Raw genomic sequence first — 12102 nt, forward strand, 5'->3', positions numbered from 1 at the left:
ATATTCCACCAGAAATTGCTATTGGAAATCTAAAACCATTATGGTGGTCCATCTATAATACAAACCTACACTCCCTTTGTCATGTGGAGATGAAAATATGGCATCCTCAGAGTGACAATGATGAATAGTTTCCCATCCCTTCGCACCACACATCCTTCCATGTTCACCCAGAACGCATCATAGGAGAGCGGAGGCAGGTCAAAGAACCATTCGGTCACTGGATTTACTACCTTGGCCTTGATCTAATGCTCCTGTTCGACAATGATCAAAAGCCCGTTCGATGCACCAATCATCTCCCAACTGTCGCCGGTCAAATCCTGAAGAGGAAGGTAGAAAACTGCATCGCTCCCCAGGTAGTGTATCTCTACCACACCATCCCCGTGCATGAAAGGACCTTTTAAGATCCAGGGCATAAATTTCGCTACTCTGTGCACTTCATGCCAAGTGGTGCAGACATAGAGGAAGAAGTCGAAGTCTTCCAGATGCGATAACTTGTTAGAGATGACATCCAGCACCCCTAACGGCAAGGCCACCCAGTCGGAGGTCCCTACATTGGATTCAAGCTAAAGGATGAGTTTCTGAGTAAAAGCGACAGTGCTAGAGAAATAGATGGCGGTGGAAAAATTCTAAGGCAATCAAGCTATGGAGGTTTAAAAGGTTGGATGGCGAAACTCTCATCAAAAGAATAAATAGGCCTCATCCCATGATGAATTTCGGAAAACATCCCCTTTTCCGAGGTGGATTCTAGAAATTGTTCCCATCTCGAAGATATTTTGAGGCATCACCGAGGCGCCTCGTTCGACGTGAAAAATGGGATGATGACATTGTACGAATCTCTGCACGCTCATCTGGATGCATTAAATGAGCCTATACCCAACGTTTCAAATTTTGGAGATGTTCTTTTTAACTCTACTCAGAGACGGATGTTAGGAAGTCGAGTTCTCAAACCTTTCTCAAGTCTCGAGTGCGGACAACGACATGGTGCTCAACCAAATAGTGTTTCCACTCGATACCCAGAACAGAGCTTTGCCTTGCTTGATTCTTTCAATTGTAGGCTGGATCTATCTTACTCGACCAAGATCGGATTTGGTAGTACTCGAGTAGATGCTTGTGGAAATCCTCTTTGCTGAGCAGAGTTAAGGGGCTACTATTGAATATCTAACTATATGGTATATACACATAAGGAGTACATCATAAATGGATAGGATACCTTGTTCGCATCTTTAACGACTCTAGATATTGTGGACCCGATCTGCAGGACCGGTATACTCGAAGATCACAAAAGCCCATACTAGGAAGGTCTCGATCAGGTTAACTAACTCGAGTATGACTTATATCCGAGCTGGATTCGGCTATCTTGCTTTGATCGATAAGATGAAGGACTCATCATCGCTTACGGCAGAATTCAGGGCAGTGTCAGGGCCTATATAATGCGAGGACCCAGACCCTTGAAAGGAGAACTTCTACAAAACCCCACAACTTCAACGACCTAGAGCATTTCTACACAACTCAACTCGACGTAAGCACCAAGATCATAGGAGATACTCGGTGACTTCAACTCTAATTTAGTTTAGATCCGATCTACTCATTATAATAGATCTAGCCACGTTACTTGTACTCGAGAGAATACATATATATCAACCTCCATATATGACGTAGGATATTACTCTAGCCAGAGCCCGAACCTGTCTACATCGTGCGTCTTGTTTTATTCTCGATCCTTGATATCAAAGGTACCCCCGTCTAATTACGGACATATTGTTAGAAACAAATCTTTGACAATTTCTTTCTCTCTAAGAGTCTCGATTGGTTAGTACCGGATTTATTTGCTGCGTGGTGGAGTAGTAATCTCATTCATTCATCCATCATTCTAGTCGGGTTCAATTAGGCTCTAGTTCTTCTTCATCATGCGTGAGGCACATGAGATCAATCTAAGGCCAACTCCAGCGGAGTCACTTTCCGGTGCTATAATGATTTTGCCGATTGATCTCGCCCCGCATCCGACCTCCAGCAGATGTCGTTTCTGGTGCTACAGTGATGCGGGATCGAATCGACAGGGACAGAGGAACAACATATTTGTGAATGAGATGGAGCTATGGCAACACTGTTCATATAAGATGATTTTGGGCCTAAAGAGATATGTAAAATAATATAAGGTAGTAAATAGAGTAGCTGCTGGATATGAAAAATAGATAGTACTATAATAATATTAGAGATGCTATAATAATATTATAGAAAATATATTTTTATATTATCTGCTAGAGATGGCATAAGTTAATGCCATAGGACTCAGGATCAAAGGTGCGGCGCAGGTAATTTTCAAAAATTTAGGGGTTACCACTCGCTAAGTTCAAACAGCTACGGATCCAAGATTTACTGTATTTTTTTAATCAAATTTGTGCTTCGGCTTTCAATATATATTTTTTCTTGAACCTGAGATTTTCTTCATGCAACAGAGTGTTAAACATTTTGGAAGATAAGAAGATTCTTCCCATTCCGCTCATTCACAAGCAATGCCGGGAATGGCAAAAGCAGCACCAGTAAATGATGCCAGAAATGAGAACAAAGTGGATGAAGGTGGGCGCCAGTGATGCTTCCCAATCTCCTGGTGCACGGTCATTCAGATCAAGAAGAAGCCGGCGCGGTGCATCAAGTAATGAGGAAACATCCCATCCGCAGCAGGAGCTCCTTTTCATTCACATCGTCAGCCATTGATCGTTCCTTGGATGAACGGATGATTAGTTTCTCACACGATATTCCGTGTTCTATGTCCAATGGTTCTGATGCGCCTGGTCATGTCGGCGAAGTCGAGTAAGTAACTAGATTACATTTTTACCTATTCCTAGCAGTCCAAGATGGTTAGAACTTCATTATTATGGCATTTAAAAATATTGATAACGATCACTTTGTCAATCCTCCGGCAAAAAAGGAGAGAAAGCACCATCAACTATTTTTGTAGAGTTACATTTACATGTGGTGAAGGATGCTCTTTTAAACGGTAATGATGCATGGGCTTGTGAATGATAGGCGGGCCGTTCACATGCTTCTAGCTTTCTTGATCATGTGCTTGTGTACATTTGCAGCTCTGGATTCGAATTTTTTTTTAACACGGGAAAACCCATTTGCATTACAAAACAACGGAATCAAGTCTTACAATCGAGTCTTACAGCAGTAGATACAGCTTTGGATTCAATGGATCTTCCATGTGACCATGTTCCAATTAGTTGTGCATTTCATTAATCCAATGCTACAGATCAGGCTTTTGGGTTACCCAAATCCTGGACAAACCAATACTCTGTGACCACTGACCAGCCAAAATGCAACTATAGGTATCTGCAACGACTTTATTTGGATCGGATCGGATATCAAGAGCAGCTATTTGCGAAGCGAAAGTACAAATAACAAATATTAAAACACATCACGCGAATAAACTGCACCCGGCAAATTAAGGAAGATGCTAATTTGCAATCCACTGAAAAATTACAGTAGACAAATCCCGACCGTCTAACAGACGATCTGAGGGCCCTCGTTAACTTTTCAACCTCCCGATCTCCAGCTAACTCCGAATGCCGTCGAACCTCGCTCCTCCTACCTTGCTTTACTCCTCCTGTCTCCAATGACGCTCCCGCCACGGGTTCCATCACCAACGGCCTCCCGCTCACTAACCCAGCTGTGTCGAGCTGTCTCTGTTCAACATTCACCCCCGCTCCAACCCTACACACTGACGACGATCCTCCGCAGCAGACACGTTGCCTCACCTTACGACTCACCGCCCGTTGCCACCATCGGGCTGATATGTCTCCTTCACATCCCTCTAAGCTCAGAGACACCTCCCAGACCTGCAACCCTCTCTCCGTACCCTAAGCGACAGCGGCCGAACACAAAGAACGAAGCCGGTGAGCCAACAACTGTACGTTTCTCATATTTCAGTCGATTGATCGATGGGAAAGGCGGCAAATTAAAGTGCTTAAATTCGAACGTGTTTATCACAAATCAAGCACACGGTAGATTTATTGTTACGACCTTATTTGCCGCTTTAGCATGCACCATGCAATGGGCACATGTAGCGGCAAACAGCCTTTTTATTGACTGACCAGCAGCGTCACGCGACGCGTTAAGACAAAGAGACAAGGAAACCGGGTCCTGAGAAGTGAGAACTCCGATGCCTGGCTCCGGCGTGCCGCCGTGCACGAACCGATGGACGGCACGGACCACCTCGTGCATGGCCTCTCTGCTGACCATGTGGCCCTGCCCCGCGAGCTCAACGAGATCAACGCGTGTCCCCGTCGCCTTCACCCTCGCGACGTAGACACGTAGTCGTTGATCCGGTCGAGCAGCATGTCGCGGTCGCCGACCGCGACGAGCACCGACAGGAGCTCGACCGACTCCAGGGAGGGGCTGTCCGGCCCCAACGGGTTCGCCACCGGGTGGTCCCTTGTCGCCCCCACCGGCAGCGCCAGCCGCCAGACCTGGTCGTACAGCGGGAGCGTCAGGAACACATCGGCGGGGCAGGTCGCCTCGGACGCCGTCCTCTGCTCGCAGCGGAAGTACGGGAAGAGCGGCATGTAACCGGCGACACGCACCGGATCAATGGCGAGTTTCCCCGTGCCAATGCGGATGGCCAGTTGGTGCGCCATGTTCGCGCCGGACGGCTCGCCGGAGACGAACACGCGGCCGAAGTCAGCCGACTCGGTAAGCCACTGATCCGCGCCGCGAGTAGGCGGTGCTCGGGGGCCAGCCGGCCAGGCGGTGGTCGGCGGAGAGCACCACAGAGGGAACCTCGGTGGCGAGGCGTAGGCAGGCGTCGTGGGTGTCGGGCATGGCGAAGCTGCCGACCAAGAAGGCACCGCAGTGGAAGTACGATGACCGGGAGCTTCTCGGTGCCGGTACCACACGGCAGGTACATGCGGAGGCTCAGATTGTTGGCGTCGTCATAGACAACGTCCTTCCATTGGACCGGCGCCGTGGCGGAGGGCAACGACGCTTCAGTGAGGACCAGGGTCGCCGGGGCGCGCTTGACAGCACCGTCGCTCATGAGCTGGAGGACGCCGAGGAAGTCCTCCACAATGTGCGGCGGTGCTGCGCCGGAGACACCGGACGCCGGGGAGGTGGTGGATGACATAGTGATGTAGGACAAAGCACAAATGTAGCAAGCAGTGTGCTTCGGCCGGACACTTGGCGGCGGTGGCAATTTCAAGTGGTGACTAGTGACAACGTAGAGTTTTTTATTTTTATATTTTTTTAGTTAAAATTTAAATAAATAGATTCCCGGTGAAGATATTTGCAAAACTAAGCGCCTACAGTCTTCTGAGAGGGTGGTTACGGCTCCTAACCGCCCTCGGGAGGGCGGTAGGCCTAATCGCCCCCTCAGAGGGCGGCAAGAGGGGCTAACCGCCCCCTCAGGGCCTAACCGCCCCCTGAGAGAGTGGTTTGCCCTCTCAGAGGGCGGTTAGGGGCATTTTTTCCTCTAAAAATATTTTTTTTTCCATTTTATCCTCTAAAAATGTATTATTTTTGCAATTGAACAAATAAAAAAGGAAGGGATGTAAGGAAATTAAGAAATTAAATTTGGAGTAGGTTATGTAATAACAGGAGAAAAAAATCAGTAATTAGTAGTTGCAGCATTTTACGTGGGTATGAGGTGCGAACAAGGACAAACATAATATTAAACATAGGGTGAAAACATTACAATACACTGTAACCGCGACGACACGATGAGGAAACAAAGGTGGCATGTACGATTCGCACTAAGACCTACTTATTAGTGCGCCGATCCTAATCATAATATGCCTTAGGGAGGAAAAGTATGTCGGGTTACATTAGATACTCTCTACTGCGTGCATCTAGGATACTTTCCCTTTCGGAGGGCATCGGGAACTGCCGTCTTAGCACGGCGGGCTCTCTCTCGCTTCCTTTCCCTCTCAGCCTCTCGAGCCTGAGCCACGGTACGGTCGTGCGCCGCCTTCCTCATGCGCTCTTCTTCCTCCCGCTTGAGGCGAAGTTCCTCTTGCTGTTGCTCGTACTCCCGACGTGCGTACGCTTCCCTTCTCCACCTCATGTTCATGTCGACCCACAGCTTTTGTGAGTCATTTTGCTCATTGTCGAGCCACTGAATAAAATCACAGAGCGATGGAGGGGACTGAACAAATGGAACAAGATGAGCGGTTAGTAAAAGAGGGTGCGTAATCGGAAGAGATGAGGCGGATATCTGTTACCGTACCGGTCGATAACCAGTTGTTGTATGGCGAGGCTTGTCATACTCGTAGTTGGCACACATGAAGAAGCGCAGTCCATAGGTGTATGAGATGTCCTGCGACTCGCGGAGCTTACAAAGGTCACCACAGAAGCACATTGGTGGTTCGAGACCTTCAGGTATGGTAGTCCCCCAATGTTTCTTTGGTAGGCTCGATAGAGCTGAGGAAGACATTGCACTTGAGAGATATGAGAAATGAGCGATGCTTCACCGTAAGGAGGTTCGGCTATTTATAGTTGGGGGAGGCAGGAGCATTGGATTCGCTCTTGAAGAAAGGAGTGAGGGCATGGGCGTAGATGGTGGGAAGAGCATCGGATTTCATCTTGAAGAATGGGAAAATTTTGTCATTGCCCATGGTCAGAGATTCCACGTTTATTGGTACCCATGTTGTCATTTACTGATTTGAAAAAGCTGGGTAGTGTTGTCACATCTTGTTTAAAGCCTGCGGCAGAAGGCATGTGTTGTCAAGTCATGGTTAAAGTTTAGTGCTGTGGTCACTTCTTCATTTAACGTGTCTGAATATGAAATGCATTTACAAAATGCTAAGTCGACCATACAAAGTAAACGTGTCTTAATACATAGGAGTACATCACGAAGCGAATATGCATATGTTAGTTACATAAAATGTAAAATGCTACTCATGTCTCCCTCGTTGCCGTCGCCCGTGCGCCCCATCGTGGTCCCGATGCCGCTGGTTAACCCTCACATGACCCCTGGAGTAGGTGAGGGGGTCGGGTGGGCCGACGTGTCTGGTAGGCCTAGTAGGGACCACCGGTGTCGAGGGCTCGTCGTGCGTGGGCTGTGTCCGAAGTGGTGCACTGGAAACCTGGGACCGCTGAAGGACGTCGTAGTCAGGTGTGCCCCCGAAGAAGTCACGGACGATGTCGTATGCGGTGTCAGTGCCAGCCTTATCCTCCTCACTAGGGTAGGAGGACTGTGAAGGCTCGGCAGGCATCCATGTGTACTGGCTGGAGGGGCCTATGAACAAATAATCACGTTAGATACGAATAATATGGTATTGAAAGTAGTAGTAAAAAATGTATAATTGTACCTGCGTGGTACGACGGTGCAGTAGAAGAAGGCCATGCTGACGTGCTGTAGTACGTTGCGGGCGGGGTAGGGCGTGGGGCCGCCGAAGATGGACCGGCCTCGTCACCGAAGTAACCTGAGCACAATACTAACTTATTTTGCTGAAAGTATTAGAAACTAGGAAGAAGGGTTCCCGGAGTACCTGACTGTGGACGCACAGGGCTCGATCTACGAGGCTGCGTCGAGACTTGTGCAGACGGACCTAATGATTGTTTAATAATAATAAGTAAATGATATTGTTCAACATTATTCAAAAGTATAATTCGTACTATGTTGCTCCGACCCTCCATGACGTGGTAGAAGGGGTCGTGTGGGTGCCGACACTGAAGAAACATCGGTGCACGTCAGACGGCCGAGACGACTCGGCGTGTACACCACTCGTCCTGGGAGGCGGTCCTGCTACATCTGTGGTAGATCGGCGGGAGGTGAGCTTCAAGGCGCGCATCGTCTTGTCGAAAACCCGTCTAATGAAGCTCGCAACATCCGACGCACTTAGGTGATGCCCTTGCCGGACGCGGTCCATGGCAGCAGCTGCATCCCTATTTACGTCATAAATGATATCTGTCTGCGGATATGAACAAAAGTGAACAATTAAAGTATACGATTATGTTCATTCAATATAAAGTACGGACTTCAAAAAGTTACTTACTGCTAAAGCGGCGTCCTCGTCCCAATGCACCGGGTATGTCTCCGTTGTCGATGCGGTGTGGGGCCGGACATCCTCAGGGGTGTAGGTGACACGGGTCCGCGTACGTGGTACATACCACCGTAGGTACTCCCTGAAGTTCCCCTCGCTGTGGGGACGCGCCTCATCAACGACGTCCTGTAGCGCTTGGGCCCATGTTGCCACGTAAGGGGCCAAGCGCTCCGCCCAGAGGTTGTCAGCTGGCTGGCCTTTTCGCGTGTACCTGTGGACTTGCACGGGGACGGTACGGATGGGAACGAGCGGGAATTCCTGGTGACGGCCAAACTGCCGAATGACGCGGTGCGGTGAGTACTCTTCGACGTAGATGTCGAAGACAAGGGGCGCCTTGGTGAGCCAGTACTCCTCGTCGCGGGTGCACAAGGGTGACAAACCCAACCCTGCACGTGTCTGCACGGACCGAACGCTGTATGGCTCCCATACCACATCGTTAGGACGTAGCCTGTCAAACTGGGTACGAAAATGCTCGTACGCGCTGCGAGACTGCTCGTGGGCCCAGTGTGGCTGAGTGACAAACATCAATACAAATATTCAGAGACTAACACAATACGAAGGAACTGTTCATGTAAAATATGTACCCGTCGATGACACCACAGCGAGGCCATTGTAGGCGCGTCCTCGTCCGTCTCGCCGTACCATTCCTCTGGGTACGGGGAGCGGTCCACCACTGGCCTGCCTATGGCGAAATGCTCGTACGACCATAGCTGAAGAAGAAGTGGACACCCGACGAAAGTGGCTAGTGCCTCCTTCTTCGTGCATGCGTCGCAGAGCGCCCGATACGTCCCAGCAAGAACAGCGGATGCCCAGCTGAACTGCGGTACGTCCTCCGCATCAGCATCCGCTATTGCCCGGGCGTACGACACAAGCGTCCTCGTAACCAGGTGGCCTTGGCCACTAGTGAACATCACCCACCCAAACAACCAAAGCAGGAAGGCCTCCAAATGTCTCGAGACTGCGTATGCGTTGGCGTGTGGGTGTATGTACGCCGGCTGCACATATGACTGGTGTCAGAAAGGATCATTACGGCATACTTTGTTAGTATTCGATAGGTTGTATGTTACCGTACCTGGAACTGTAGGATCCACTTCTTCGTTGACTAGTGCTGCTATCAGCGACCGATCGAAGTAGAAACGACGGGCCGCAACCTCGGGGTTCTCCGTCGATCGGGCCTCGACCAACCGGCAAAGCGGTAGGAGTCCGGCCGCTGCCAACCTATAAGTATTGCAGTATATCAATAATATGTAACAACAGCAGTGATATGACAATTTCGTATCAAATTTTCTAAGTACCTGTGGCTCCATCGCTCGTCTATCATCAGCAGCTCTCCAGGGCCTCGTGGGCGAAACACTGCTAGCTCCGTCTAGTGCTCGGAGGATAAGAAGCTGCGATGCTTCTTGTCCACGGCCAGGTCCAAAAGCTCGGGAGTCGAAGGGTGAGCCATCTCTGCATTTGAAAGACATATACATTAATACATTGATAAATAAATACAACAACAATATACTTTGAATGCAAATTGTCCTCCATTACAACCTTAGCAGCTGCATACCGATCAATGAAGTACTTGCAGGTCCCATGCAAAATGCCTTCTACAATTCCAACTAGTGGTAGGGATCTCATTCCTCGCATGACCCAGTTATAAACCTCTGCAAGGTTTGTAGTCATTACTCCATACCTGGCACCACCACTGTCGTACAGCAGAGCCCATTTTTCATTCGGCTCATTGCGTATCCACTGTGAAAAGCTCCTAATAGATGAGCCCGATCTCCTTACAATTTATGGAGTATCGGTTGGGAGAGGACCGAGAGCTATTGGTTCCTCACCGTTAGGTGCAGCCTCCGCAGTTTGTTTAAGAGTCAGTTCATCAAGTCTTGCCCATAATGCATTGAACTTACGTTGCTGGTTCTGACTGCACTACTTCTTGAAAAACTTCATTAACTCTTTGTTTTTAAACTGTCTGTAGAAGTTCGCACCCATATGGCGCATGCACCACCTGCTTTTGAGATCTGGCCACTGTACTGGTACACCCCATCGCACGCTACCATGTTGCATATCCAGCAAAACCTGCAACAATCCTGCATGTCTATCATGAATGAGACACACATCTGGTCGGTCAAGAATAATTGCATGCTTAATCCGCTCTAGGAACCAATACCAGCTGTCCCCGTTCTCACTCTCCACGAACGCAAACCCTAGTGGCAGGACTTGATAGTTGCAGTGAATGCAAAGAAAGCACGCTGCAACACTCTTTTTCCGCTGTACTCCACATCAGTAGAGAGGTAATGCTTGATATCATAGTAGCTGCCTGAATTTCTTGCACAAATTGTGGCTAATTGATGAGGTAGATTGTGATACGAATCTTCATATGTACCGAACCTCATCTCAATAGCCTTTTGTTTCGCCCTCCATGCCTTCACATAGTTTATTGTGTACTGGAACCTTTGGTCAATAGCACGGATTATTGATCATGGCTCATACCTTAGGTTCTCCACAATCTCTCCGTACATAACATTTGCAATGAAAGCAGAAGACAGGTTCCGGTGGACGAACTCTATTTCCTCAATGTGACAATTATGTTCCTTAACTATTGAGCATTACCAGTAGTCTGCCTATTTCCCTCTGAATGCGTGCACCCGCCAAGGGCACTGAGGCACCAAGCACTTCACATCATACTCTCTTTTAATTGATTTAACAACCTTGAATTGCCTACGAAGAGACAACGACCAGAATTTCACTGCATCAATAACTACCTCTTTTGTGGGGTACATAGCACCCTGTGACACCTCATTCTCACGGTACTGCCACGGTGTCTGGTCAGCCTCGCTAACCACCAACTTCGAAAATTCTTGATCCCGCCACTCTGCAGTAACTGGAGCATTACCCTCCTCATCAGAAGAATCCCCATCGGTAAGGCCTTCCTCCAACTCTTCATCCTCCAAATCCATATCTTCAATGATGCTAGGGATGTGCTCCCCTTCATCAGCTACACCCATCGGCTGCAGCTCTGGAACATCACCAACCTCCTCCCTGGACCCTACATTAGCAGTCTCTGACTCATCTTCCACTGCCTCACTTGGTCCTGCTACTGCTTCTGCAGAGTTCACCTCATTTTGATCTTTCAGGTACGCCTCAGCTAACAAAACAAGCGGCAGACCACGTTCACAGCATATATCTACATACTGCCTCCAAGTTGATGTGGCTTCAATGGGAACAAGCTCACCAAAGTATCCATGACTAACACGGCTCAGGACAGCTTTCAACTTCAGCTCATATTGCTGCGGATCCAGTTGGAAAAACCGCATGAGCCATTTGCACACACCCACAATAGTCCTCTCATTAGCTTTACTAAGCCCCTTCATGACATGACGAAATTCAGACAGATCTACACCGTTGGGACCGTACCTAATTTCACCCTCACCATAATATATCTGAAAAAATAATTTATCTGCCATCCCTGGAAACACCCGCAAACATAACCCATGTTAAGACAACAAACTATATTTCTGATTATCGGATAAAATAGTTTTTAAATACTACCCTAGGTTCGCAAATTATCATCTACTGTTGCCTCCTACGTCCGCATGTACAAATAATATACTAAAAATTATATACTACAAATAACATACTCAAAATAATATACTAAAAATAATATACTATAGATAAAATACTGAAAATAATATACTAAAAATAATATTCTATATTGAACTGCTATCGTACCATTTTCTAACTAAATTTGATAATTTTCTAAACCCTAGGTCATAAATGTCTAAAATCTATGTCATATACTATTACTGCACTAATTAACAACAATAAAAAGGAAAAAAAGATTTACCCAAATTTTTTCTTCAAATCCGTGGCCCAAATGCAGCAGGGCTTCGCCGACCTCTCTTCCTCCCCTCTCCTCTCCTCTCTTCTCCCCTCTCTTCTCAACTTTTCCTTTTTTCCGATTTTTATGGTTTTTTGGTCATTTTTTGGCCTTTTTATAGCCTGCAGGGCGCGGGCGGGCGGTGCGGCGCGGCGGGCGGGGAGAGCCCTTACCGCCCCCTGAGAGGGCGGTAAG

The 12102-nt window shown here is 48.1% G+C and overlaps 1 pseudogene; it reads right to left on the minus strand.

The window, feature by feature from the left end:
• Positions 1 to 242: 242 nt before the first annotated feature.
• On the minus strand, positions 243 to 5122 carry LOC133914741 (carboxylesterase 15-like; annotated as a pseudogene).
• Between the last annotated feature and the right edge of the window lie 6980 nt (positions 5123 to 12102).

Source organism: Phragmites australis, chromosome 4 (assembly GCF_958298935.1).
Source record: "Phragmites australis chromosome 4, lpPhrAust1.1, whole genome shotgun sequence".
In the NCBI taxonomy this organism is placed as follows: domain Eukaryota; kingdom Viridiplantae; phylum Streptophyta; class Magnoliopsida; order Poales; family Poaceae; genus Phragmites; species Phragmites australis.